This window comes from Ursus maritimus, unplaced genomic scaffold, assembly GCF_017311325.1.
Source record: "Ursus maritimus isolate PB19 unplaced genomic scaffold, ASM1731132v1 scaffold_11, whole genome shotgun sequence".
Taxonomy (NCBI): domain Eukaryota; kingdom Metazoa; phylum Chordata; class Mammalia; order Carnivora; family Ursidae; genus Ursus; species Ursus maritimus.
The window spans coordinates 29,849,626-29,876,896 of NW_024423453.1; the positions used below are offsets into that span (position 1 = coordinate 29,849,626).

The 27,271-nt window shown below is 36.6% G+C and overlaps 1 protein-coding gene across 8 annotated transcripts in view; it reads right to left on the reverse strand.

Moving 5' to 3' along the window:
• Positions 1-27,271, reverse strand: part of ELF2 (E74 like ETS transcription factor 2) — a 120,583-nt gene that overhangs the window by 86,999 nt on the left and 6,313 nt on the right. For 5 of the 8 annotated variants that reach the window (XR_005833886.1, XM_040626311.1, XM_040626308.1 and 2 more), the window contains exon 2: positions 1,442-1,529. The exons of 2 other annotated variants lie outside the window; for them this stretch is intronic. The gene's annotated coding sequence lies outside the window, so the exon portion shown is untranslated. Of the gene's footprint in view, positions 1-1,441; positions 1,530-22,825; positions 22,844-27,271 lie in introns of those variants that run through there. One more of the 8 variants, XM_040626309.1, reaches the window with a different exon arrangement.

The window sequence follows — 27,271 nt, forward strand, 5'->3', positions numbered from 1 at the left end:
TCTTTTTATGAACATGTACTTTTATTCCTGAAATATTTTGGTAGAAATTTTAAATATGCTAAATCCAGACAACTTCTAAAATTATTTGCCTATTTAACAAATTAAAAGATTTATTGGTTTGTAAATACTTCATTCTTCTTTGGCTCATTTGGTTTCTTTATTTGAATAATATAATTAGACTTGTCTTTTGCTTATGGTAGCAATCTCATTTTGTGTTCATATTTTGAATATTCTACAAGGACTATAAAATGGATTAATCTGAGTCATATATTTATACTTTCAAATAGAGGAGTTTAAAAATAAAGTAGTAAAATCACTTGGAATGCCTTTAATATTACTTATCATTCTTTTCTCAATAGTTTTTTTTGCTATTGGTTAAAAATTCTTTATGGCAGCAGTGCCTGGGTGGCTCAGTGGGTTAAGCATATGACTGTCGGTTTTGGCTCAGGTCATGATCTCAGGGCCATAATCTCAGAGTCATGGGATCAAGCGCCATGTGGGGATCCGCTCTCAGCGAGGAGTCTGCTTGAGATTCTCTCTCTCCCTCTCCCTCTGCCCCTCCCCACCATTTGTGCACACTCTCTCTCTAAAATAAATAAATACATCTTTTTAAAAAAATTCAATATAGCAAGTGGTTTCAAGTAAACATAAATCAAGCCAGGATGCCTGGGTGGCTCAGTCAGTTAATCGTCTGCCTTCGGCTCAGGTCATGATCTCAGGGTCCTGGGATCGAGTCCTGCATCAGGCTCCCTGATCAGCGGGGAGCCTGCTTCTCCCTCAGCCTGCCACTTACCCTGCTTGCTCCCTCTTTCTCTCTCTCTCTCTCTTTCTCTCTGACAAATAAATAAATAACCTCAAAAAAAAAAAAATAATTCAAGCCTTTTTTCCCCAGTAGAGATGAATGTTGGTATACATATATCATTTAGATTTATGCATTAGATTATTCCCATAAAGTTATATTTTATTTGATTTTATGTGGTTTATATATTTTTCATAAAGGAATTAAAGATTTATTTCTTATAGATTTTCATATAAAAATTAAATAATGCAGAAAAATTAAGCATATTTAAAGAGAAATGAATATACATTTCTAGTAAATCATTCCATTAATATCATGTCCTATATTAAATTTGACCACTGGCACTATACAGATATGAAAATAAAATAAAGAATTTCTGTAAATTTATACAATAACAGAAATACCTCGGGGAAAAAGCAGAAATTTCACACCTCCTAAGATTCATTCAGGACTATTAATATTCTTTTTGACCTTATCACAGAGAATGGGAGAGGATGTGTTTGTATCTCAACAACAAAAATTAGTAAAAATCCACACTCCATGTCACACTAAAGTTCACTATTATCATATAAGGTAATGACTATTTTCAGTTTCTATTTTCTTAACATATAGGTAATAATAGCAAAAATAAAGTTTACTTACAATTTGAATGTTAAGTAGTGTAATCATCCTTCACTATTTTCACAACTTGGTAAGAGCTAAAATATAAACCAGCAGTTCTTTGGAACTACTATTTGGGGGGGAAAAGGACAGTATTAATATAATTCTATTTAAAAATATTTTGCTCAAAATAGGTGTGATTCAGACATATGTACTTCTTACAACAAGCCATCTCCAAATCCTGATAACACACATTATATAATGAACATAATAAAGAATTATTTCTAGGCTATTGAGGAATCAGAAGTTTTTATCAAACTTAAAATTTAAGTAACCACTAAATTGTCAAATTATTGAATAAAGACAGATCCAACATGCTATGGCCTATGCCTCATATTATGGGCTATATTTCAATTAACCAACAGGATTTTAACATGTGGCTGCAGGTATAAGCCCTGATGCCCAGGAATATAAAATCAGGCTTAAAAACACTAACCCAAAAAACTACTCTACAACAAAATCAATGATATATTGACTATTAAGTCACTTTCCTGCTCTCTCACCGTCCAAACTAGCTTCCATACACATCCAAATATCCCAAGCCTCCTCAAATAGCCCTCCTTCTTTCAAATGCTAATCTAATGACCTGTGTACTGGAGGTTAGGCCTTGCTCCATCAATTATTCCTTTTCCTTAACCTTCTCTTAACATTGGGTTCTTTCCCTCAACATCTCAGCATTTGTAAGAACCTTTCATCTTAAAAACATAGAAAAGTCCTCCTCCGTGACCCTGCAAACCCCTCCAGCTACTGTTCTAATTTTGTCCTTTCTCAGAGATGGATCTGGGGGAAAAAATCTCCTATCTTCTGTCTCCACTTCCTCTTTCCTCAGGTATTTCTCCTTTTATGGAAGCTTGGCATCTGTCACCACCAACTGAAATGTTTACTAAATTCCAATTGTCAATCAAATCCAACAGATACATATGTTTTTATAGGACTTAGTGTTTCTGAAGTATATGACACTATTGATTATTCCCTCCCTGAAACTCTATCTTGAATTCATCTTCTCCCTCTCTAGCTATTCTTTTTCAATTCCCTCTTGTAGGCCAACCCCTAACTTTCAAGGGGCTTGGAGCAAGACTACAAATGGAAGCCTACATTCCACATGTCTAAATATTTTAAAGTTATAAATCAAGCTAACAGGCTGTTAAATTATTATTCTATTCTCCCATCTTGACATACATACTTTTAGAACAACCTAAAAGGCTAAGTTCTGATTTGGAATTCTCAAACTCCCTCAAGTTCTATAGGAGCATGGGAGTCACTCAAGTTCTTTGGGAGTCTACCCCTTTTTCTCTTCCCGCCTTTAGTTCCACTCCATTCAGTAAGGATCCATGTATACATGAAGACATCCCATCCCACATGTCCAACGACTGGCCACATGCCTGCAAACAGCAGGGGCTTGGTCATCCCTTAGGCCTAGAGAAGCCCATATACATTCAGTCAAGAGGGGAGAGAATCAGAAAAGAGGTTTTTGAAGGGCCACATGGACAGGGAATTCTGGGGCTCAAATATTCAGAACTTAATATAGAAATGGGTACCAAATGAACTAGTTCCCTTGTGCCCCCCCCCCCATCCTCATCCTATCAGGAGGGGTAAAACTCAACAAAGGCCAGATGTGGACCTCTAACGCACAAGGCCTAGAGCAGGGTGTCTGCTTGGCAAAGTCAAAGAACAGTGCTACCCCCTGGTCAACCTTTACATGAAGGTGTTTCCAGAAGCCCATCCCTAATCCTCTTCTGACTATTCACACTTTCTCTAAGCAATCTCATGTACTGCCATGGCTTCATGCAAATCTCTCTCCTAATCTAAACCATTTTAATGGGCTCTGGTTTGTCTACTAGACAGTTTCTTTTTTTAAGATTTTATTTATTTATTTGAGAGAGACAGAGAGAACAGGAGCGAGGGGAGGGGCAGAGGGAAGGTAGAAGCAGGCTCCCCTGCTGAGCAGGGAGCTCAATGCAGGGCTCAATCCCAGGACCCCTGGATCATGACCTGAGCCGAAGGCAGACACCTAACCAAGGCGCCCCCGTCTATTAGACACTTTCTTGCCTCTACTTCTTTGTGTAATTAAATAGGGTATAAATAAATAGCAATCATCTATTCCAGGATATCCCAGGCACTCCATTCATTAATTAAGTCATTCAACAAATATTGAGCACTTATTGCATCCTAACAGTTTTCAGTGCCAGAGCTACAGCAGTGAATAAAGCAAAAATCCTCATTCTTATGGATCTTAAATTCCAGTGGGAAGAGATGAAAATAAACAAAATATGTTTAGCATACATGTAGATGGTGATAAAGGCTAAGGAGACAAATGAACCAAAGGGAAAGAATATTCAGCAGGGAAGAGAACTGTAATTTCAAATTGGGTGGTCAGAGAAGGATTCACTCAGAAAGTGACATATGAGTAAAGACCTGAAAGTAGGGAGTGAGCTGTGTCACTGACTCGGGGAAGAGCCCTCTAGTCAAAGGAAAGGGAAATACAGTATCTTCAGGATGGAGTACGCCTGACTAGTTCAAGGATCACCAGGGAGGCCAACGCGGCTGGAATGAAGTGAGCAAAAGGAAGAAAGAATAGAAGAAAATGAGAGAAAGGGGGGTGGGACATGCAGGCCCTCCTCGAGGTCTGAGACTTTTATTCCAGGGAAAGGAGAGTTTTATGCAGAGAGATGGATAACTTGATAATTATAAGAATCATTCAGAAGCTGGGCTGAAAACAGACAAGGGGACAAGGGCATAAACAGGGAGATCAGTCAGGAAGTTACTATAATAATTGGGTAAGAAATGATAGTGGTTAGGACCAGAGTGGTAGGTTCTAGAGAGAGTGAAAAGTGGTCAACTGTTGGATATATTTTGAAAGTAAATGGACAAGATTTTATACCAATTTGAATGTGGATATGAGATAAAAAGAAGACTCAAAAATGAATCCAAAGATAGCAGTGAGAGCACACTGGAATAGCCTTTAAATGGGATAGGGAAAATTGTGGGAAGAGAAGTCCAATGTGTCCCAAACTAAATCCACTTTTTTCTCTGCTGGGAAAATGTATTACCTCTAAAACTGTGCTTAGCTCAGTAAGCTACCCTAACATCCACACAAGTTATCTAAAAAGTAAAGCTCCTGAAGTTCAGAGTTCCTGAAAAACCACCATATTCTCACTCTTGACCCCATCTCTATAATCTCATATACCCCCCCTAGCCAAGGTTTTTTGTTTTTTTGGGTTTTTTTAGATTTTATTTAGTTATCTGACAGACAGAGAGAGAGCACAAGCAGGGGGAGCAGTACGCAGAGGGAGAGGAAGAAGCAGGCTCCCCACTGAGCAGGGAGCCCAACGCAGGACTTGATCCCAGGACCCCGGGATCATGACCTGAACCAAAGGCAGATGCTTAACCCACTGAGCCACCTAGGTGCCCCCCTACCCAAGGTCTTCTTATCATTTCTCTATATTGTTTTAATGGACCCAGAATTTGCCTCTTTGTCTCTCATCTTCACACCCTTCAACTCTATCTACTGCAATATCAGGATGATACAAGATGGAATAATGTCAGGCTGCTCTCAAAATTCTTCAATAGTTCCTCATCACCTGCACAATAAAAATCTCAACCTCTTTGCAAGCACCTTAATTTAGTAGGAACAAGCAAGGGGTACAGGACACTTTTTCAGAAGTTTGAAATGTTTCTTCTGAGAAGTTATGCTCAGGTATGGAAATCACAAATCTAGTCCATGCTCACCTGTCTAGGCTCATCTTCCTTTACTCCCTTTATCTAACTTTAAACCACACTGTTTATAGTACTCAATATTCTTCTCTTTCTTGTCGTGAACATCCTTCCTTTGCTTGCCCATTTGGCCAATTCCTAGCTGTCTTAAGGTCTCGGGTTGTAAAGTAACTTCACCTCCTTGAGCTCAATATCATTTTCTTTTTTTCTTTTTCTTTTTTTTCCTTCTTTTTTAGATTTTATTTATTTATTTGAGAGAGAGAGGGAGACGGAGCACAAGCAGGGGGAGGGGCAGAGGGAGAAGCAGGCTTCCCGCTGAGGGATCCCAGGCCCCTGGGATCTTGACTTGAGCTGAAGGCAGACGCTTAAACTATTAAGCCACCCAGGCGCCCCTCAATATCATTTTCTATGACTCTCTTCCCCCATCCACACATGTACCTCCCTCATAAAAACATCAGGGAAATAACAGCTTCCAGCAGATCCTTCACTTGCCACCTCTTATCAATCTTCAAGTCCAACACCTTGCCTTTCTTTCAGTGTCCTCTAAAATCCTGCTTCTTTTTACCTTCCTAATCTTACTTCCAAGTACTCCCAAAGTACCAAGTTTTTAAAATTTGTGTTTTGTATCCCCTAAACCAGTGCCTTCCACAAAGCAGATACGCAGTAAAGATATGATGAATACAAGAATAAACAAACATGTTCCAATCAGACAAGAATCTTCACTGTTCACTACACAAACCATGCTCATCGCCATCCCTATCCCTTTGCTAGCCAGTCCTCTTCTCTCACCAGGAATGCCCTCTTCTTTGGTTATTCAAATTCCACCTGTTCCTCAAGGACAAATTTTTCCCTACAATGACATCACCTCTTCCCTATCTCTTACTATACCAGTTCTTTCAATAATATTTATTGAGCATTTATTATATACCAAACACAGAACTATGCCAGGAACACAAAAATGAAGTCAGGACTCAGCCTTCAAACAGCTTAAAGTCTAGTAAGGAGAAACAACATAGAAGCAATTACAATCATGTAAATGCCATTAAAGAAACGACAAAGTACAATGGGAATATTAAAAAAGGAACATCTGAGTCGACCTCGGGCAGTTCTAGAGAGACTTCAGAAAGGAGCCATCATTTGCTCTGGGACTAGAAGACAGGATAGAAATTGGCATAGCAATAAGAAGAGAAACAACGTTGAATAATGCTATTCTCAGGACTGAAAAAAAAAAAAAAGAACTGTGCAAAACGATAAAAACTTAAGTTATCACTCAGAAGTAAATTCTGCTCAGACTATAATTTGGTTGCTTACAAATCCCACTCTCATCAAAAAGAGCTTATGTGTATGACTTTATTTATATAAAGTACAAGAACAAGGAAAACTCATGATATTAGAAATAGGATACTATATTACAAAGGGCTAATATCAGTAATATATAAAGAACACTTAAAATAGAGGAATAAAGGACCAAAAAACCCAAGAGAAATACAGACAACAAATAAACACACAATTAACAAAAGCAGATATAAAAATGGCCCTTAAACATATGAAAAGATGTTCAAATTCACTTATAGAGAAATGCAAATATTTAAAAAAAATTTTTTAAATAAGAAACCATCTCTCTCATCTATCAGGTTGGTGAAAATTAAAATGTATGACATTATATTCTGTTGGTAAAGCTGTGCACTTATACATTGCTAGTGGAAATGCAAACTGATAAAATTTGGCAATATACACACCTTTTTTTGAAGAGCTTTTTAATTTTTTTTAAAAGATTTTATCTATTTATTTGACAGAGAGAGAGAAAACACAAGCTGTGGGAGTGGTAGAGGGAGAGGCAGCAGGCTCCTCACTGAACAAGGAGCCCGATGTGGGGCGATTCCAGGACCCTGGGATTATGACTTGAGCCAAAGGCAGACAATTGCTGACTAAGCCACCCAGATACCCTGAAGAGCTTTTTTTAAAAAGAGATTTTATTTAATTGAGAGAGAGAGTTGGCGGGAGAAGCAGAAGGAGAGAATCTCAAGCAGAATCCCTGCTGAGCATGGAGGTCAATCTCACAACCCTGAGATCATGACCTGAGCTAAAATCAAGAGTCAGATGCCTAACCCCCTGAGCCACCCAGGCGCCCCTTAAAGAGCTTTACTTACTGAGATATAATTGACATATCATTCAGTTTGCCCATTAAAAGTGTATAACTCAATGGTTTTTAGTGTATTAAGAAGTACAATCATCAACACAATCTAATTTTAGAACATTTCCAGCACCAGCCCCCCAAAAAACATCCCACGTGCTAGCAATCACTCCCCAATCTTCCCCAACCCCTAGTCCCTGGCAACCATTAACCTACTTTCTATCTCTAGATATTTGCTTGTTCTGGCCATTTCCTATAAATAGTTTTATATAACATATGGACTTTTTTTGTGACTGGCTTCTTTCACTTGGTGTAATGTTTTCAATATTCATCTATGTGTAACTTGTATTAGTACAGCTGACTGTTGAGCAACACAGGCATTAGGGATGCCAACCCCCTCATGCAGTCAAAAATCCACATATAACTTTTCACTTGACTACTAAGAGTCTTCTGTTGACTGAAAGCCTCACCAATTACATAAACAGTCGATTAACACATATTTTGTGTGTTATATGTATTACATACTGGATTCTTAGAATAAGTTAGAGAAAATAAAATGTTAAGAAAATCACAAGGAAGAGAAAATACATTTATAGTACTGTATTTATTGAAAAAAAATCATGTGTAAGTGGACTTATGCAATTCAAAACCATGTTATTCAAGGTCAACTACATTTCATTTCTTTTTATTGCTGAATAATATTCCATTGAATAGATACATCATATTTTATTTATCCATTCATCAGTTGATGTAAATTTGGGCTGTAGTCTACTTTTTGACTATTGTGAATAATGCTGCTATGAAAAGTCATGTACAAATTTTTATGTGGATACACACTTTCACCTCTCTTGGGAACTGCTGGAACATATAGTAACTCTATATTAACATTTTGAAAAACTTTTTTCCAAAGTAGCTGCACCATTTTATCTTCTTATCAGCACTGTATGAAGATTCTCATTTCTCCACATCTCTATCAACACATGCTGTAGGTAATTCGTCATGCAGCAATAGATAATACATCATTCTGGTATATACAACAACTATCACTTGATAAAACTTTATAGGCTTGGTCAATTAAGCACCTGCCTTCAGCTCGGGTCAAGATCCCAGAGTCCTGGGATCAAGTCCCACATCAGGCTCCTTGCTCGGTGGGGAGCCTGCTTCTCCCTCTGCCTGCTCTGCCTGCTTATGCTCTGACAAATGAATAAAATCTTTTTTTTTAATTTTTTTCAAAATTTAAAAAACCTTCAATGACTCCCTTTCCTCTTTGGGATAAAATCCAAATTCATTAGCATGGGATACACTTAAAAAAAAAAAAAAAGAAAGAAAGAAAGAAAAAGAAAAACCTTTATAATTAAAAAAATGCAACTAAAACTCAATGACAAAATATTTAACTTTCCCCTGAAACTGGGAACAGAACAAACATATCTACAATTACTACTTCAATTCAAAACTGCACTGGCAATACTGACCTGTAGAGTTTGACAAGAAAAAATTAAAAGGTGTAAGAAATAGAAAGGAAGATACGAAGCTATCACTGTTTGTAGATGATAAGACTACACAGAAAATCCAAAAGAATCTTCAGATATCAGAGTAAGAGTGTTTGCAAGGTATGTGGATGTAGAACCATATATAAAAATCAACTGTTTTTCTATGTATCAGCGACAAACAGAAAATGTAATCTTTAAAAAGGACAGCAGGTACCTGGGTGGCTGAGCCTGTTAAGCGTCAACTCTTGATTTCAGCTCAGGTCATAATCTCAGGGTCATGAGATCCAGCCCCATGTCAGGCCCCACACTGAGCTTGGAGCCTGCTTAAGATTCGCTCGCTCTCTCTCTCTCTCTCTCTCAGCCCCGCCCCTCCCCGTTTTCTCTCTCTCTCTCTCTCAAAAACATAATAATAATAATAATAATTCTTATAAATAAATACATAAATAGGATAACATATTCACAAAAACTATAAGATACGTAAGATTCAATCTAACAAAAAATGTACAAAGACCTCAATGGAGAAAATCATAAAATTCTTTGAAAGGACGTAAAAGAGTCTTCTATATTTGTAGAGATAACCATGTTCATGGAAAGGAAAGCTCAGTATCTTAAAGATATCAATTCTCAACAAATTCATCTAACAAATTCAATATATTTCTAGCCAAAATCCCAAAAGGGTTTTATAAAAAACAATAGCGGAAAAAAAAAAAAGTATGTAAAAGAGTATAGGACAAATTTAGCCAAGAACCTCCTGAAGAATTACCCTACCTAGTCTATATACTTAGGCAATAAGTAAAATAAGTAATGGTGTATATACCATCAAATATACTAATGGAACAGAATATAAAGGCCAGAAAAAGACTCACACATATTGAAAACAATATATGACAGAGGCAGTGTTAAAATCAGTGAAAAAAATTAATAAATGATGTGGATACCAGTAATTATCCATGCAAGATAAGAAATTAAATCATTACCTCACACCATTCACAAAACAAATTACAGGTATGCTAAAGATTGAAATATACAAAATATTTTGCAAAATTAGAAGAGAATACAGAATATCTTCACGAACTCACAGTTAAGAAGAAATTACTAGATAAGACATGGAAGCAAAAAACAATTAATGAACTTGACTACATCAACTTTTTTTTTTTAATGCATAAAAACAGAAACCAAAAACAAAACTGAAAGACAAGAGATTGGGAAAATTTATTCCCCTCCTTCCAAAAAAAGGAGGGGGGTAAAGGAACTCCTACTAATTAATAAGAAATATATATAATCAAAATTCTATTAAAGATTTTTATATAATCTGTATTAAGAGACACATTGGTAAATTGTCAAGTGAATTCTTGATAAGGTTCTAGTTCTCATGTTGAATGATGTGTGTTTATTAGATTATTAAAAATAAACAAACAGCCATGCTTGGGCTAAGTATTTAAGTGTGTCATGAATCAAGGATTATGACTCATCTAATTTTGTATAACTGGGGTCCAATCCACGGAAGGGGGTTCAAAACCATATTGATTTTATTAGTTTCCCATCTAAAGTGTGAAAACTTGAATTGGTTCTTTTTAAATGTCACCTAAACTGAAAAATATTTACTAATCCTTTGACAAAGTCTCTTTTTTACAATTTAACGGGCTATATTAATTGTTTCTCACCTAATTGCTTCTTACTGCAATTCCTAATTTGTGAGAAAGCTGTATCAGCGCAGGAGTTAGTTATCTTGTTTGCTATTACAGCAATCATATCTAAACAACTTAACAGAAGGAAGAAGGGCAATTCCATTTATATGACATTCAAGAAAAGGTAAAACTATAGGAACAGAAAATCAATGGGAAGGACCTGATCTCTAAGGGCACAAGGAAACTTTTGGGGGTAATAGAAATGTTCTTTTATTTTTTCAAAGATTTATTTATTTGAGAGAGAGAGAGAGCACGAGCAGGAGGGACACAGAATCTCAAGCAGACTCTGCACTGAGTGAGGAGCCCGACTCAAGGCTCTGTACTATGACTCTGAGATCAGGACCTGAGCAGAAAGCAAGAGTCAGATGCTCAACTGACTGCACCACCCAGGTGCGCCTTGGGGTGAAGAAATGTTCTGTATCTTGATTGTGGTAATGACTGCACAATGCTATGAATCTGTTGAACTCATGGAAATGTAAGGATGAATTTCATATACGTAAATTAAACTTCAATAAATGACTTTAAAAGAGGGGAGAACAGTGTTGAAAATTAGAGTTTAATCTATTAAAGAGACACTCATTCAATATTAACAATATTATGATATTAAGAACTGTAGCTTGTAATCTAAGTCTAATCTAAAAAGTTTTTTAAATTTTTTTAAAGATTTATTTTTGTGCAAGAGAGCGAGCCAGTGCACAAGCCACGGGGAAGAGGGAGAAGCAGACTCCCCACTAAGCAGGGAGCCCAATGCGGGACTCGATGTGTGACTTGATCCCCGGCCCCTGGGATCATGACCTGAGCCACAGGCAGATGCTTGACCGACTGAGCCACCCAGGCACTGCCCATCCATATACAGTTTAATTCACAACTGATTCCTGCCTATAGAATCAGTAAATTCTCTCCCCCAAAAATCCTTATTATTCTTAGCCATTTTACTGGTAAAATTAAATGTTTTTAATATGGAACTCAATTTCTGAAATACTTCTGATTCATATCTTTATTGTCCCGTTTTTAAAATTATCTACAAAGCGACAGGAATTACATATACAGCTTATAATGCCAATATAAGTCTCAATAATAATAGTTTCACCATGTATTTTTCTAGTTATTGAACCACATAATTTTATGCATTATCTATTCATCCTTAGGCCCTATGAAATAGGTATAATTATCCCCCTTATTACATGAAGACTATTTTGACAGTATGTTTTATATTTAAGAGCTAGTATGATTTAACAGTAAAGAGCCTGTTGGCTACTACATCCCCAGAACACAGTAGGTATTCAGCAAATATTTGTTGAATTTTGGCTTTACCTCTGACCGATTATGTAATCTTGGACAATTATTTATCTCTTTAAACTTCAATGTCCCCATCTATAATAAGATAGTTAAACAACTCTGGGAAGTAGGTGTGTTTAGTTCTTTTCATTCCTTACTAAAGTGGCACATTATGAGCACTGAATGTCACTGAATTTACTATTATCATCTCTTCGATAGAATGCTGGAACTATATCATATTGCTAAAGCTTCATGTAAGAATAAAGCAGTAGCGGAACAGATGATAATACCTAAAACCTAATTGTTCTTCATGCAAAATTGAGATGTTCATTCTTATAATTTATTAAAACAAAAACTAGCACAACTTTTTTTCTTTTTTTGTATAACATTTTAAAGGTATAAAAAGCAGGGGCACTTGAGATAGAGACAGGCAGCGAGAGAGGGAACACAAGCAGGGGGAGTGGGAGAGGAAGAAGCAGGCTCATAGCAGAGGAGCCTGATGTGGGGCTCGATCCCAGAATGCCGGGATCACGCCCTGAGCCGAAGGCAAGCGCTTAACCGCTGTGCCACCCAGGCGCCTCAGACCATGAGACTCTTGATCTCAGGGTTGTGAGTTTGAGTCCCATGTTCAATGTACAGATTATTTAAAAATAAATAAATAAACAAACTTTTAAAAATAAATAAGGGGCATCTGGGTGGCTCAGTTAAGTGCCCGACTCCTGATTTCAGCTCAAGTCATGATCTCAAGCTCCTGGCATCAAGTCCTGCATTAGGCTCCACACTCATGGAGTCTCCTTAGGATCCTCTCTCTCCCTCTCCTCTGCCCCTCCCCCCATTCGCATTTTCTTTCTCTCTCTCTAAAATAAAATCTTTAAAAATTTTAAATAAAAGGATAAACAGTAAGCTAATGAATCTTCTAAAAAAATATTCCTTTGAAATGGGAATGAGGTCATCTTTGAGGGAACTAAGTCTAAGGAGTATACAGTTTGGAAATATTTGGGCCCATAAGTCAGGACTGGAAATAATTTTGGCAGCAAGGGTTCATGTCATGGGACCTACTTCAGGGCAAGATGACTGATCTAGATATTTAAAATTGGATGCTAGGAATTTATAGGATAAGAGAAATGTATAGGATAAATGCAGTTGCAGAAATTGCATAGGATAAAAGAAAATGATTTTAATCTGGAAGTGATCTTAGAGCTCATTTTACAGGAGAAAAAACAGATGGAAGAGAATAATCGAATGATTGAGTGAAATAACTTGCCAATCATAAAAAAAGTTTTGCATTTCAAGAGTCCCATACCATGGATAACAATAGCTTAACATCCTCATTTACTCATGGTCCTGACATTGTTATCCAATTAAGATACATGTCCTTAATCTTATATATTCGTATGTGAAATCTGTATGAATGACATATAGATAAGAAGTGAATTTAGATAATCTGTGACTTCATTTAATTGTTTAAAATACTTTTTTAAAGATTTTATTTATTATTTATTTTGTCAGAGAGCGCGACACAGAGAGAGCACAAGCAGGGGGAGCAGTAGGCAGAGGGAGAAGCAGGCTCCCCACTGAGCAGCAAGCCCAATGCAGGACTCCATCCCAGGACGCTGGGATTGTGACCTGAGCCAAAGGCAGATGCTTAACCAACTGAGCCACCCAGGTGTCCCTGTTTAAAATATTTTGATGCTTTCCTTGAAAGCATGCTTTGGTTGGTTTCAACCAAAGAACTACAATGGCAAGGTTCCCAGATGTAACCTAATCAATGTTGACTTGTTCAACCTATTTTATGATGATTAAAATCTAATAGAAAAGTATCATCTAAAAATACTTGGGGACATGTGGGTGGCTCGGTTGGTTAAGCATCCAACTTGATTTTGGCTCTGGTCATGACCTCAGGGTTGTAAGACTGAGCCCAGCATCAGGCTCCGAGCTCGGCGTGGAGCCTGCTTAGGATTCTCTCTCCTTTTCCCTCTGTCCACCCCCACACTTGCACACGCACACACTTCCTCTCTCTTAAAAAAAAAAAGAAATTTAAAAATACTTTGAATAATCAAATTTTACAGTTATTTAAAGAACTGATGAGCAAAGAGACAGCAAGACAAAATCAACCTGATTTGGCTGCCTACCGTCACCACTGGAGCTAAGAAATGATATTGCTGCCTAGTTACACTCCTTTAATATTATGATCTTCCTAATCTCTGTTACCATTTCACATAATGCTCAAATTCTACGGCACCAATAATAAGGGTCAGAATAAGTCTATGGAGGAAGCAACCACATCAAGCACATTTTAGAGTTCAGCCTATCTCAGGGTGCCTGGGTGGCGCAGTTGGTTAAGCCCCTGGCTCAGGTCGTGATCTCAGGGTCCTGAGATTCAGCCCTACATCGGGCTCTGTGCTCAGCGTGAGTCTGCTTGGGTTTCTCTCTCCTTCTCCCTCACCCTCTACGCTCACACACACACACACAAAATAAATAAATCTTAAAAAAAAAATTATAGAATCCAACTTATCTTGAGCCTGAAGGTAAGCAACGAAGTTTTGATTCTTTATCAATAACCCTAAATTTATGTGACTATCCATTCTCAGACTTCATGAACTATTTGCAAGAAAAACTAAATTGTGGAAATATGTTTAGCCATGTATATCATGCAAATAAGCAGATTTCCAAATCAATTAAGAACCAGAATAAAGGACTTGTACTACGGGATTTAGTTAGGGAAAAAGTAACAAAGTCAAGGCTTATGCCCTGACTATTGCTCAGATGTTTGAAAAGTCTAAAGTCTGGTCACAATAGCCTCTTATTTATCCAAAAACAGATACATAAAAAAGCTTAGAAGACTTGTTTCAACTGGCTTATGGTAGTCAAGCAACTCCTTTATAAGAGGCAAGGGCTAGAGGTGGTTGGGATATATGGTAGACTCCCAGTCATTAAGAAAACCTAAAATTGAGTTAGGTTCTATTCCAGAAAGCAAATTGGGGGTATTTTTCTTTCTTAAGGAGGGATAAATTGCTAGTCCAGCAACTGCCATCCTAAGGATCTTAGTGTATTTATTTCTAAAACCTTAGCCAACTTCCTCACTTTCATGATTTAAAAGGGAAGCAAAACTGCCTTATATAAGTATCTTTTTAATATTCTGATTTGATTAGGATATGAATCCATTAAAATGAATTTATACTAGAGGAAAGTCAATAACTAGCTTAGTTTAGAGTATGTTTTCTTCTTTTTCCAAACAATAAAGGGATAATAACAGGTAACACTGATACAGCACTTGCTCTGTGCCAGGCATTGTTTTAAACTCGTTATATGTGTTAATCTATTTAATCTACACAATCCTACAAAACAGGTATTATCATCCTCATTTTCTATTAGGGAAAACTTGAGGCATGGAGAGATTCAAATAATTTACCCAAGGTCAAGCAACCGGCAAGTGACAGAGTCACAATTTCTATGTAAGCAGACTGGCTCCAGAGTCTATCTATGCTTTTAATCTTTAAGTTTTTCTGCCTCATGATTATACAAGTGTGTTTGTTTTTGTTTTATTAAAACTATGAAAGAATCACATAGTACCTCTCCCACCCCACCCTGGGAGAGTTTTCTACCTAATTTCTTATTGGCCCATAACATGGGCTAATTAGAAGGCTTAAAATATGTTAAGTGGAAGTTATATGTATCTTATCTGCATTAAGTATATAGATTTTTCTTTCTCTATCCAAAAAGGGGGGGGCATGGGCAGGGGGATGAATTCTTTAACTCACAAATTCTCTCATATAAGTTCTGTAGGCCTTAGGGAGAAAGTGACTACATTAGAAATTCTTTCTACATTGCTCTCCTTCATGGTTGAGCTTGTTTTTTAGAAAGAAATTTTGGCCTGGAATTCTGTATTAGCAACAAAGATTCTGATACCTTATATCCTAATTCAGGTTTACCCATATTTCAAATAAAAGAACTACCTGAAACCAAAATATAAATGTTTTCAGGGGCGCCTGGGTGGCACAGCGGTTAAGCGTCTGCCTTCGGCTCAGGGCGTGATCCCGGCGATCTGGGATCGAGCCCCACATCAGGCTCTTCTGCTATGAGCCTGCTTCTTCCTCTCCCACTCCCCCTGCTTGTGTTCCCTCTCTCGCTGCCTGTCTCTATCTCTGTCAAATAAATAAATAAAATCTTTAAAAAAAAAAAATGTTTTCATAGTGCTAAATAAAAAGGCCCCTTGCAGGGGCACCTGGCCGGCTTGGCTGGTAGAACGTGTGACTCTTGATCTCGGGGTTGTGAATCTGAGCCCCAGATTGGGTAGAGAGATTACCTAAAAATAAATATCTTTAAAAGTAAATAGGTAGATAGATAGATAGATCTCCTGCAGAAGCAACTGGGGAAAAAGTACATCTACTCTCCCACTTTGAGGGCTGAACTATGTACAAGGGGATCTCTCTACCTAATTAAGCCAAGGTTTACAGCTCCCTCCTCCAGGCCTGGAACATGGGCACATATGGGCCCATAGAATTACACTGAATGGATGAATGAACAAATGCATGCTTATTTTTACTTGAAGGACTAAATATCATCTTCCCCATTGTACCTAGGACTCTAATCACCAGGCAAAGGTAAATAAACTCTTTCCCCAGAGGTTAAAACACAAATATTCAATTTCATCAGGGCAGAATCTCTTTTAGTCTTAAAAGAGGTGTGTCAGGAGTCTCACAGATCTCAGCATATGGTTGCATTCATGGATACAGTAAGGATATGTAGCAGGCAATAAAGGAACGCAACACAGGTATAAAATGGAGGAATCCATCAGCAGGCTTCCTCATACTCTCTCCTTCCCATGAGAGGAAGGCATGCAGAATTTACCCTTCCCCCTGCAACAAAAATGCACCAACATTTATGCAATGTTTCTGCCCAGGGAAGCCCATCAGAGATGCGGCACCCAAAGTTTTATTGAGGCCTGTTCACATGGGTACCCTCTGCCTCGTGTATACCAAAATTCCAGGCCCCCAAAAGGAAAGCAGGTGTTCAACATAAACCATATAGTTTGCACAAACAGTCTAGGCACAGTGAATCATCCTTTTTTTTTTTTTTAAGATTTAATTTATTTATTTGAGAGAGCGAGTGCGCATACGAGCAGGGGGAGGGGCAGAAGCAGAGGGAGAAGCAGACTCCACGCTGAGCTGGGGAGCCCAATGTGAAGCCCAATCCCAGGACCCTGAGATCAGGACCCGCGCTAAAGCCAAATGCTTAACCAAATGAGCCACCCAGGCGCCCCACAGTGAATCATCCTTATCAGTTACTGGAAACACTCTGAGAGCCAAGTTCCTTGCAAACAGGCCTTTCTAAGGAGAGCAGTGTCAGACCTACTATGTTAACTCTTTTCTGCACAGAAAGTTATTTAACTTCTTGAAGTCTCAGACTCATCTGTAAAAAGGAAAAAATAATAGAAACTACTTCACAGCTACCATGATTACTATAGTGTAACTATCATGGTATTGTTATCCAGTGTGATGGCAAGACTTCATAAAGATAAAAAAAAAAAAAAGACTTCATAAAGATCACTTTGCAATAATGATGAGGACTACAGAAATTTACAGATAATTAAAGCTTCAACTTAAAACTTAATCTTCAACCCAGCAGCAACTTTTAGAAGAGGATAAAAACCATAATGACCTGGAATGAAGAGGACATAGACCCCATCTTTCTCCTGTAAAAGATATGGCAGAATTAAAATGCTTTATCATTATAGACTGATATTATGACTGAGTTTAAGTGCTTAGATATGACATAGTAGAACAGCATCTCCACTTCCAAAAATTAAGTAAAAATTCATGAAGGCAGACTTCCTGGAACACTCTCAACCCACCCAGATCACAAAATAAAACATAAAACATGAGCTTTTCCTGGAAGTTTATTTAAGCACACTATTAGAGAACAAAAAAGGAAGAGGAAACAATTCACTAACCCTTTTACGAATGAATATACTTTCTAGTTCTTACTAATTATAATCTAAAATTAAGATAATCATTAAACTTAGATTTAGAATGGCACGTATTTAACATAGAATTGAGATTTATAAGGAAAATTTATTTTTTATTCATGTATCTAAATGATACACACTGCAAGGTTATAAATAAAATTACTCAAATCGGACAATTTACTCATGAAAACACTGAAACTTTGGCCTTCAAGTATAGGTAAGAGATCAGAGGGATTCTGAGATTTAATATTTATTCTGAAATCACTATATTATTTGTTGGTTTTGTCCCCAATTCATGAATGTAACTTCTTTTCTTACATTATTTATAAAGCTTAACCCTATAATCAATCTATCACAATGTCCCTCTAAGTTTCCTCATTATTGTTGATTATGGCTGAGTAGAAACCTATAGAACATATAAATTACCAGATTAGAGAAATTTTTTGGTTTTGTTCTTTGGCCAAATTTATAATCCAATAATACAAATTAACATATGCTAGCTTGGGAACCAAAACAAATTAGCTTTATTCTATCTTAAATGAACCATATCAAGGATACTAAAGACACTAGACAACAGATAGAATGTTTTTTAATTGTCTGGATTTATCCTGTCCCAAATCATCTTTTTGTCATTCCTCTGTAATGAAGTAAAAGGTGAAGGGTGTTTTTTACATGTTTAATGCAAATCTTTCCACCACCCCACCAACACAAACTAGAATATAAGCTCCATTAGAGCTGAGCCGTAGCTATTTTAATCATCATTGTATATACACCTCTCAGAAGAGTGTCTGGCACATCACAGACCACAATTTCAACTCCTGACTCAAGTTTTCTTGTTCTTGACTTCCTTCCTCTTTTCTACTATCACTAATATATATACACATGTGTCCTTTGTTAAGCCACTTTAAATCATTTTGGGAAAAAATAAGCACCTTTTAACAACTATACATATATATAAACAATACTGAATATAGCCAGATTAAATGGTTAGTGAATAAAGGGGCAAACAAATATATTCAGATACACACTGTAAATCAGTATTAACACAGAATTAGAGTAATTTAAAAATGTCTTCCAAATTATGATGTATCTGAGCTAATTTATTTGAAATATATTTTCAATATATTTTAAAACACTAAAAAAGTATATCTTAAATATTATAGAAAAGTACATTTAATTTTACTTATTTTTATTTATTTATTTGAGAGAGAGAGGGCACGAGATGGGGGCAGGTGCAGAGGGAGTGGGAGAAGCAGACTCCCTCCTGAGCACGGAGTCCAACACAGGGCCCAATCCCAGGACCTCAGGATCATGACCTGAGCCAAACGCAGCCACTTAACCAACTGAGCCACCCAGGCACCCCTAGAAAAGTACATATTAAATATTAAAAAAAAAAAATACATGACATTACTATTCACTTTATAAAAACCATATCTTGGGGCACCTAGGTGGCTATTGCTTAAGCATCTGCCTTCAGCTCAGGTCATGATCCCAGGGTCCTGGGATTGAGCCCCACATTAGGCTCCTTGCTCAGCAGGGAGTCTGCTTCTTCCTCTTCCTCTAGCCCCTCTCCCCACTCGTGCTCATTCTTGTTTGCACTCTTGCTCTCTCTCTCAAATAAAAAACAAAACAAAACAAAAAAACCATAGCTTACTATTTTTTTGATAAACAATAGTGGTACTTTGAAAAAATAGTTTATCTTCAAAAATTTTATTCACATAAAGCTTTAGAGTTTTAATCTGTTTAATCTGAAGTAATTTGAACTCCTAATTATTTTATGTTAATATTAGTTAGCCAAACAAAAATAACTGTAACTGGGGCACCTGGGTGGCTCAGTTGGTTAAGCATCTGACTTTGGCTCAGGTCATGATCTCAGTGTCCTGAGATGGAGCCCTGCCCAGCAGGAAGTCTGCTTGTCTCTCTGCCCCTCCCCCATCCCTGGCTCCTGCGAGGCTCGCTCTCTCTCTCTCTCTCTCTCAAATAAAAAAATAAAATCTTTTAAAAAATAGTAAGAATAACGTGACTGTTTTTGCTAGTGAAATAGAGGGGAAAAAAGTTATATTTAGGAAGTCAGTCATCATACAACTAACTACATCATGTCATCTATATATTTTAGCCCATAATTATGAACAGTTGAAAGTATAACTTTATAATACTAACATGAATTGGTTAAAATTGTTATCATAAGAATCTCTGCCATTGCTATAAGTGTACTACAAATTTAAAGTTTTCTAGATACTGGTATTTTATTTTATTTTTAGGTAGCTAAATTTCAAGGAAGAAACATCAGGGAAGCTATTTTCCCTGCTGTTCTTTATAAAGCTAAAATCATTTAGAGAAGATCCTACATATATTTACTCACACTCAAAAACTGTTACAGAATAAAATTATAAACTGAGTTGCAAATTAACTCTTTAGTCAAGAATGAAGGTCACTACAATATTTTTCCAGTGGGTTCCCGCCACATTTAGAAAAAAGAATCTAAAGTCTTAAACATGGTCTATATAAAGATCAACCCAGGGTTAGCCCATCCCACTTCTCTAACCTCATTCATCTCTCATCTCTTTCACTGGCTTGCCAACCTCTGACTACGGTGGCCCTGTTCCCACAACACAACAAGCTTATTCTGTACTTCCTATTCTCTAGGCTACAGACTCTTCCAGATCATCCACAGACTGAATCCTCCTCACCTACCATACAAATATCACCTCAAGTACCCCCCTTCAGAGACTTTTCTATCATGGCTCCCCTGTTCCAATTATATTCCACTGCCATGTAGCTCCCCCCATCATTCTTTATTTGATATCACATTACCCTATTTTGTTTTTTCATTATACTTATCACAAAAATTATTTTATTCATTTATATTAAATGTTTGTCTCCTCCACTAGAATATAAATTCCATAAGAACAAGTACTGCTGCATTTATCTTTTTACTACAATCTCTCGAGGACCTAAAATGAATTAATACTATACTATTAAATGTACAGGCTGAGATGAAGATGTTGATATTTTGTAACCATTCTCACACATATTGCTCTCTTAGGCTTCTTCCTTTTTTTTCCACCCATTAGCACTTACCATGAGAGAACTGCTTAACTCCAAGAAATATGGGCAAACAAGCAGATGTTATCCTGTATAATCAGTTCAGAAACTGACCCAAAGTTTCAGAATTAATGGTATATCTTTCAAATTATACACTGATCCTACATACCAGTAAACATTAATAATTATGCATTAATTTATATTATGTTTAAATAAAAACTATCAGATAAAATTTAGCATTTATGACTGATACATATTCATGCATATCATGAAATACAAATGAAAATTAGTGAACATAATTTAGAAATAAAACAAGCATCATTTTAGAATTTAACACATAGTGGTGGTTTTTTTTAAACAAACCTTTTTTTTTTTTTAAGATTTTATTTATTTATTTGACAAAGAGAGAGGCAGTGAGAGAGGGAACACAAGCAGGGGGAGTGGGAGAGGGAGAAGCAGGCTTCCCGCTGAGCAGGGAGCCCAATGCAGGGCTCGATCCCAGAATGCTGGGATCATGACCTGAGCCAAAAGCAGACGTTTAACAATTGAGCCACCCAGGCACCCTGAATTTAACACATAGTTTAGATAGCATCTTCTATCTAGAATGTAATTTTATCTGAAATTAAAGAAATCATGTTTAAAGAATTAAAGGAAAGCATGACAACTATAACTCAAAAAATGGGCAATCTTAATAAAGATATAGGTACTACATTAAAAAAAAACAGGAATAAATGGAAATTCTGGAGATGAAAAGTATGATTCAAGAGTTGAAAAGTACAACAGCCAAAACTAAAAATTCACTAGCAGAGCTCAGTAGCAGATTTGAGATGACAGAAGAGTCAGTGAACTTGGAGATGTATCAATAGAAATTACGAATTCTGAAGAACAGAAAAAAAGAATTTCAAAAAATGAACAGAGCCTCAGAGACTTAAGGGATACCATTAAGCACCCAACATGCATGTAATGTGAGTTCCAGAAGGAACAAAAAGGGAGAAAAGGACAGAAAAAATATTTGAAGAAATTATGGTCAAAACTTGCCAAACTGTTAAAAAAATATTAATCTATAGATTAAAGTTTAATGAATCCAAAGTAGGATAAACACAAAGAGATCCACACCCAGACATATCATTATTGAAAGCCAAAGACAGAGAAAATCTTAAAAGCACAAAGAGAAAAACAATGGAAGCCAGAAAGCAAGAGACAACATAGTCAAGGTGCTGCAAGAAAAAAAATCTGTAACAAAGAATTCTATAACCAGTAAAACTGTTCATCAAAAACAAAGGCAAAATAAAAACAATCCTAAAAAAACAAAAACTGAAATAATTCATTGATAACAGACCTGCCTTACAAGAAATCCTAAAGGAAGTGCAACAGACTGAAAGAAAATAATCAGCCCATAACTCAAATACACAAAAAGAAATAAGAAGCACCATAAAAGGTAAACATATGTGTAAACATAAAAGACTGCTTAATATTTTTTCTTCTCAGGGTGCCTAGGTGGCTCAGTCAGTTAAGCATCTGCCTTCGGCTCAGGTCATGATCCCAGAGTCCCAGGACTGAGCCCCACATAGGCTCCCTGCTCAGCAGAGAACCTGTTTCTCCCTCTCTCTCTGCCCAATGCTCCCCTTGCTTGTGTTCTCTCTCTCTCAGTCAAATAAATAAATAAAAGCTTTAAAAAGTATTTTTTTCCTTCTCTTAGTTGTTTTAAAAGACATACATAAAAGACATACAACTGCATGAAAAATATAAAACAGTGCTGTCAGGCTTCTAACGCATAAAAACTTAATACATATGACAATACTAACAAATAGGATGGGGAGGAAATGGAGCAAAGTTTCTACATTTTACCATAATTAAATTAGTCGATCTGAAGTAGACTGTGACGAAGACGCATATTGTAATCCCTAGAGCAACCTAAGAAAATAACCCAAAAGATCTAGTTAAAACACTAACAAAGGAATTCAAATGACACTCTGGAAAATACTTATTAATTCCAGAAGAGGCAGAAGAGGGTGAGCAAAGAAATAAAAAAGAAATGAGATGGGGCACCTGGGTGGCTCAGTCGGTTGAGCATCTGCCTTTGGCTTGGGTCATGATCCTGGGGTCCTGGGATTGAGCCCCACATCAGGCTCCTTGCTCAGCAGGGAGTCTGCTTCTCTCTCTCCCTCTGCCCCTCTCTCACGCATGCACGCATGCTCTCTCTCTCTCTCTAATTAAAAAAAAAAAATGAGATACTTCATTGCAGATATAAATCTATCAGTGATTACATTAAATGTGAACAGATTAAACCCTCCAATCAAAAAGCAGAAATGGTCGCACTTTTTAAAAAAACAAAGCATGTTAACTACATGCTGTTTATAAGACAAACTTTAGACTCAAAAAACAAACAGATTGAAAGTAAAAAGATGGAAGAATAGTTGCAAAACAGACAGTAAGCATAAGAGAGCTGGAGTGCCTACACCAATACCAGACAAAATAAAACTAGAGACAAAGAGGAATCTTTCATAATGATAAAGGTCAGCTTATCAGTAAAAGAATTATGTATATATAGCATAACTAACACCACTACCCCCAAACCATGGAGCAAAAATTGACAGAACTGAAAGGAAAAATAGATATTCCAATAATAATAGGTATTTCAATCTGTCTCTCAATAATTGATAGTATAGCTAGACAGAAAATCACCACAGACATTGAAGGCTTGAAACATTCCACCCAACAACAGCAGAATACATATTTTTTTCTAGTACACAGGGAACATTCTTCAGAAAAGATTACAAACTAGGCCATAAAATTATCTCAATAAATTTAAAATGAGAAAATTATACAAACTGTATGTTCTCCTACTACAGGGGAATTAAATAAAAAATCAACAACAACGAAATGTGGCGAATCCCCAAATAATTGAAAATTAAACACTACATTTCTAAATAATCCATAGGTCAAAGAAGACATCACAAAGGAAATTTAAAAATATTTAGAAGTGAATAAAAATTTTAAAAAGCAAAACATAAGGGCATCTGGGTGGCTCCTTTAAGTGTCTGCCCTCGGCTCAGGTCACGATCCCAGGGTTTTGGGATGGAGCCCCATGTCAGTCTCCCTGCTCAGCTGGGAGTCTGCTTCTCCCTCTCCCTCTGTCCCTCTCCTGGCTCATTCTCTCCCTCTCTCTATCATAATAAATAAATACATAAAATCTTTAAAAATATTATTTAAAAACAATAATAAATAAAATCTTTTTAAAAATAAAAATAAATAAAAAGAACATTAAAAAATGCATAGGATGCAGCTGACCCAGTGTCTGAAAGGAAATTTAGAGCTTTAAATGCCTATATCAGTAAAGAAGAAAGATCTCAAATCAATAGCCTACACTTCTACCTTAAGAAGCTAGAAAAAGGCAAACTAAACCCAAAGCATGCAGAAGGATGGAAATTATAAAAGTTAAAATGGAAATCAGTGAAATAGAAAACAGAAAATGGGGGGAGGGAGGATCAATTAAACCAAAACTTGTTTCTTTGAAAATAGCAGCAAAATTGACAAACTTTTAGCTAGAATGACCAAGTAAAACAGAGAGAATACACATGCTACCAAAATTAAGAATGAAAGAGGGACATCACTATCTGCACTAGTAAAATTAAAAGTACATACAAGAATATCATGAACTTTTTGCCAAAAATATTAAATAATTTAGATGAAACAGACAAATCCCAAGAAGCAATTACTGAAACTACTTCAAAAGGAAGCAGAAAATGTGAACAAACCTGTAACAAGTAAAGAAACTGAATTAGCAGATTAAAATTTTTCCAAAGGAACAAAATCCAGGCCCAGATGCTTTCACTGGTAAATTCCATCAAATGTATTAAAAGAAAGAATAACACCAGTCATTCACAAACTCTTACAGAAAATAAAAGAGGAAACACTTCTCAATTCATTCTATGAGGCTAGTATTTCTACGTTAAAAATCCAAAGACATCACAAGGAAAAAAAAAAAACTACAAACCAGTATCTTTCATAAATATAGATACAAAAACGTTCAACTAAACATTAGCAAAGGAAAGCCAGCAACTATAGTAAGAATCATATACCATGACAAACTGAGATTTATCCTAGGACTAAGGCTGGCTTATTATCTGAGAATCAATTAATATAACACACAATATCAATGGAATAAAGGACAGGAACCACATGCTCATCTGAGACACTGAGGTGACCAACCATACTGATTTGTCCAGGACAGAGGGGTTTCCCAAAATGCAGGAATTTCAGTGCTAAAACTAGAACAGTCTTGGGCAAACCGTGACAGTCGGTCATGCTAACAGATGCAGAAAAAGCATCTGACAAAATCTAATACCCATTCATGATAAAAACTCAGAACAAATACTGCATTGTACACTTAAAAAGTTCAGAAAGTATATTTCATGTTAGATGATCTTACCACATTAAAATAAAAAAATTTAAGTATAAGATATATACACTGAAATTACAAAACATCACTGAAAAAAATTAAAGATCGATAAATCAATAGAAATTTTCATGTTTGTGTATTAGAAAACACAATATCTCAAGATTTGAAATTCTCCCCAAACTAATCTACAGATTCAATGCATTCCCATCAAAATTCCAAGACTGTTTTGCAGACATTTATAAGCAAATCCTAAAATTTTTATGTAGGGTCCAGAAGAGCTACAACTTTTAAAAACAAAAACAAAATTAGAGGGCTTACACTACCCAGTTTCATAAGTTACCATAGGGCACAATAATCAAGACAGAGTAGTATTAGCTAGGATAAAGACAGATATATAATGTAACAGAATTGAGCCCAGAAATAAATAAATCATTACATTTATAATCAATGGAGAAATGATATCTTTTCAACAAAGATATGTTATCTTTTCAACAAATTGTTCTAAGACAATCCATATGCAACAGATGAATTTAGACCCTTATTTCACACCATACATAAAAATTAAAATGAATCCTAAATCTAAGAGCAAAAACTATAAAACATCTGGAAGAAAACAAAGGAGAAAATCCTCAAGACCCTGGATTAGGCAAAGAGTTCTTAAAACTAAAGCATGATCTATAAAAGAAAAATCTGAGAAATCAAACTCCATCAAAATTAAAATTCTGGGGAGCACCTGGCTGGCTCAGTTGGTGGTGCATGCGACTCTAGATTATGGGATCATGAGTTCAAGCCCCACATTGGGCCTAGGGCATACCTAAAAAATAAAAACTCTAAAAAATATATGTATTTTAGAATGTTTACACTTCAAAGGGATTCAATTAAAAAATGAAAAGACAAGCCCCACACTGGGAGAAAATATTTGCAAATCATGTATCTAATAAAAGGCTTGTATCCAGAATACATAAAGAACTTTTACAACCGGGGGAGGGGGTGACTGGGTGGCTCAGTCAGTTAGGCATCTGACTCTTGATTTCAGCTCAGGTCATAATCTCAGTTGATTTCAGTTCAGGTCATGATCCCAGGGTTGTGAGACTGAGCCCCAGGTCAGGCTCCCTGCTCAATGGGGAGTCTGCTTGACATTCTCTCTGTCCCTTATTCTTTGCCCCTCCCCCAATAAATAAATAAATCTTTTTTTTTTTTTAAGATTTTATTTATTTATTCGACAGAGATAGAGACAGCCAGAGAGAGAGAGGGAACACAGTCAGGGGGAGTGGGAGAGGAAGAAGCAGGCTCATAGCGGAGGAGCCTGATGTGGGGCTCGATCCCATAACGCCGGGATCACGCCCTGAGCCGAAGGCAGACGCTTAACCGCTGTGCCACCCAGGCGCCCCTAAATAAATCTTTTTTTAAAACAAAATTTACAATTCAATAATAAGGTAGAAAATGGGCAAAAGATTTTAGTGGCTACTTCAACAAATGGAATATATGAATGGCTAATAATTATATGAAAAAATCCTCAATGCCCTGAATCTTTAAGAAAATGTGAACTTAAACCACAATGAGTTAACCACTTCATACCTACTGGAATGGCTATAATAAAAAGGATAATAATAATGTGTTGAAAAGGATGTGAAGAAACTGGAACTCTCATACGCTGCTATTAGAAATGTAAATATATGGGACTCCCAGGTGGCTCAGTCAGTTAAGCGTCTGACTCTTGGTTTCAGCTCAGGTCATGATCTCAGGGTCATGGAATCAAGCCCCACATTGGGCTCCCAACTCAGTGGGAAGTCTGCTTAAAATTCTCTCTCCCTATCCCTCTGCCCCTCCCCCTACACGGACTCGTGCCTGTGTGTGCATGTGATTTCTCGCTTTCAAATGAATAAATAAAATCTTAAAAAAAAAAGAAAGAAAGAAAGAAGGAAAGAAATGTAAACCAATGGCCACTTTAGAAGAGTTCTACAGTTTCTTAAAAAGTTAAACAGATGAGCCAGCAATTCTATTCCTAGTATCTACCCAAGAGAATGAAACCATATATTCACATAAAGACTTGTATTCATATGTTCAAGCTGCATTATTTCAACAATCAAAAC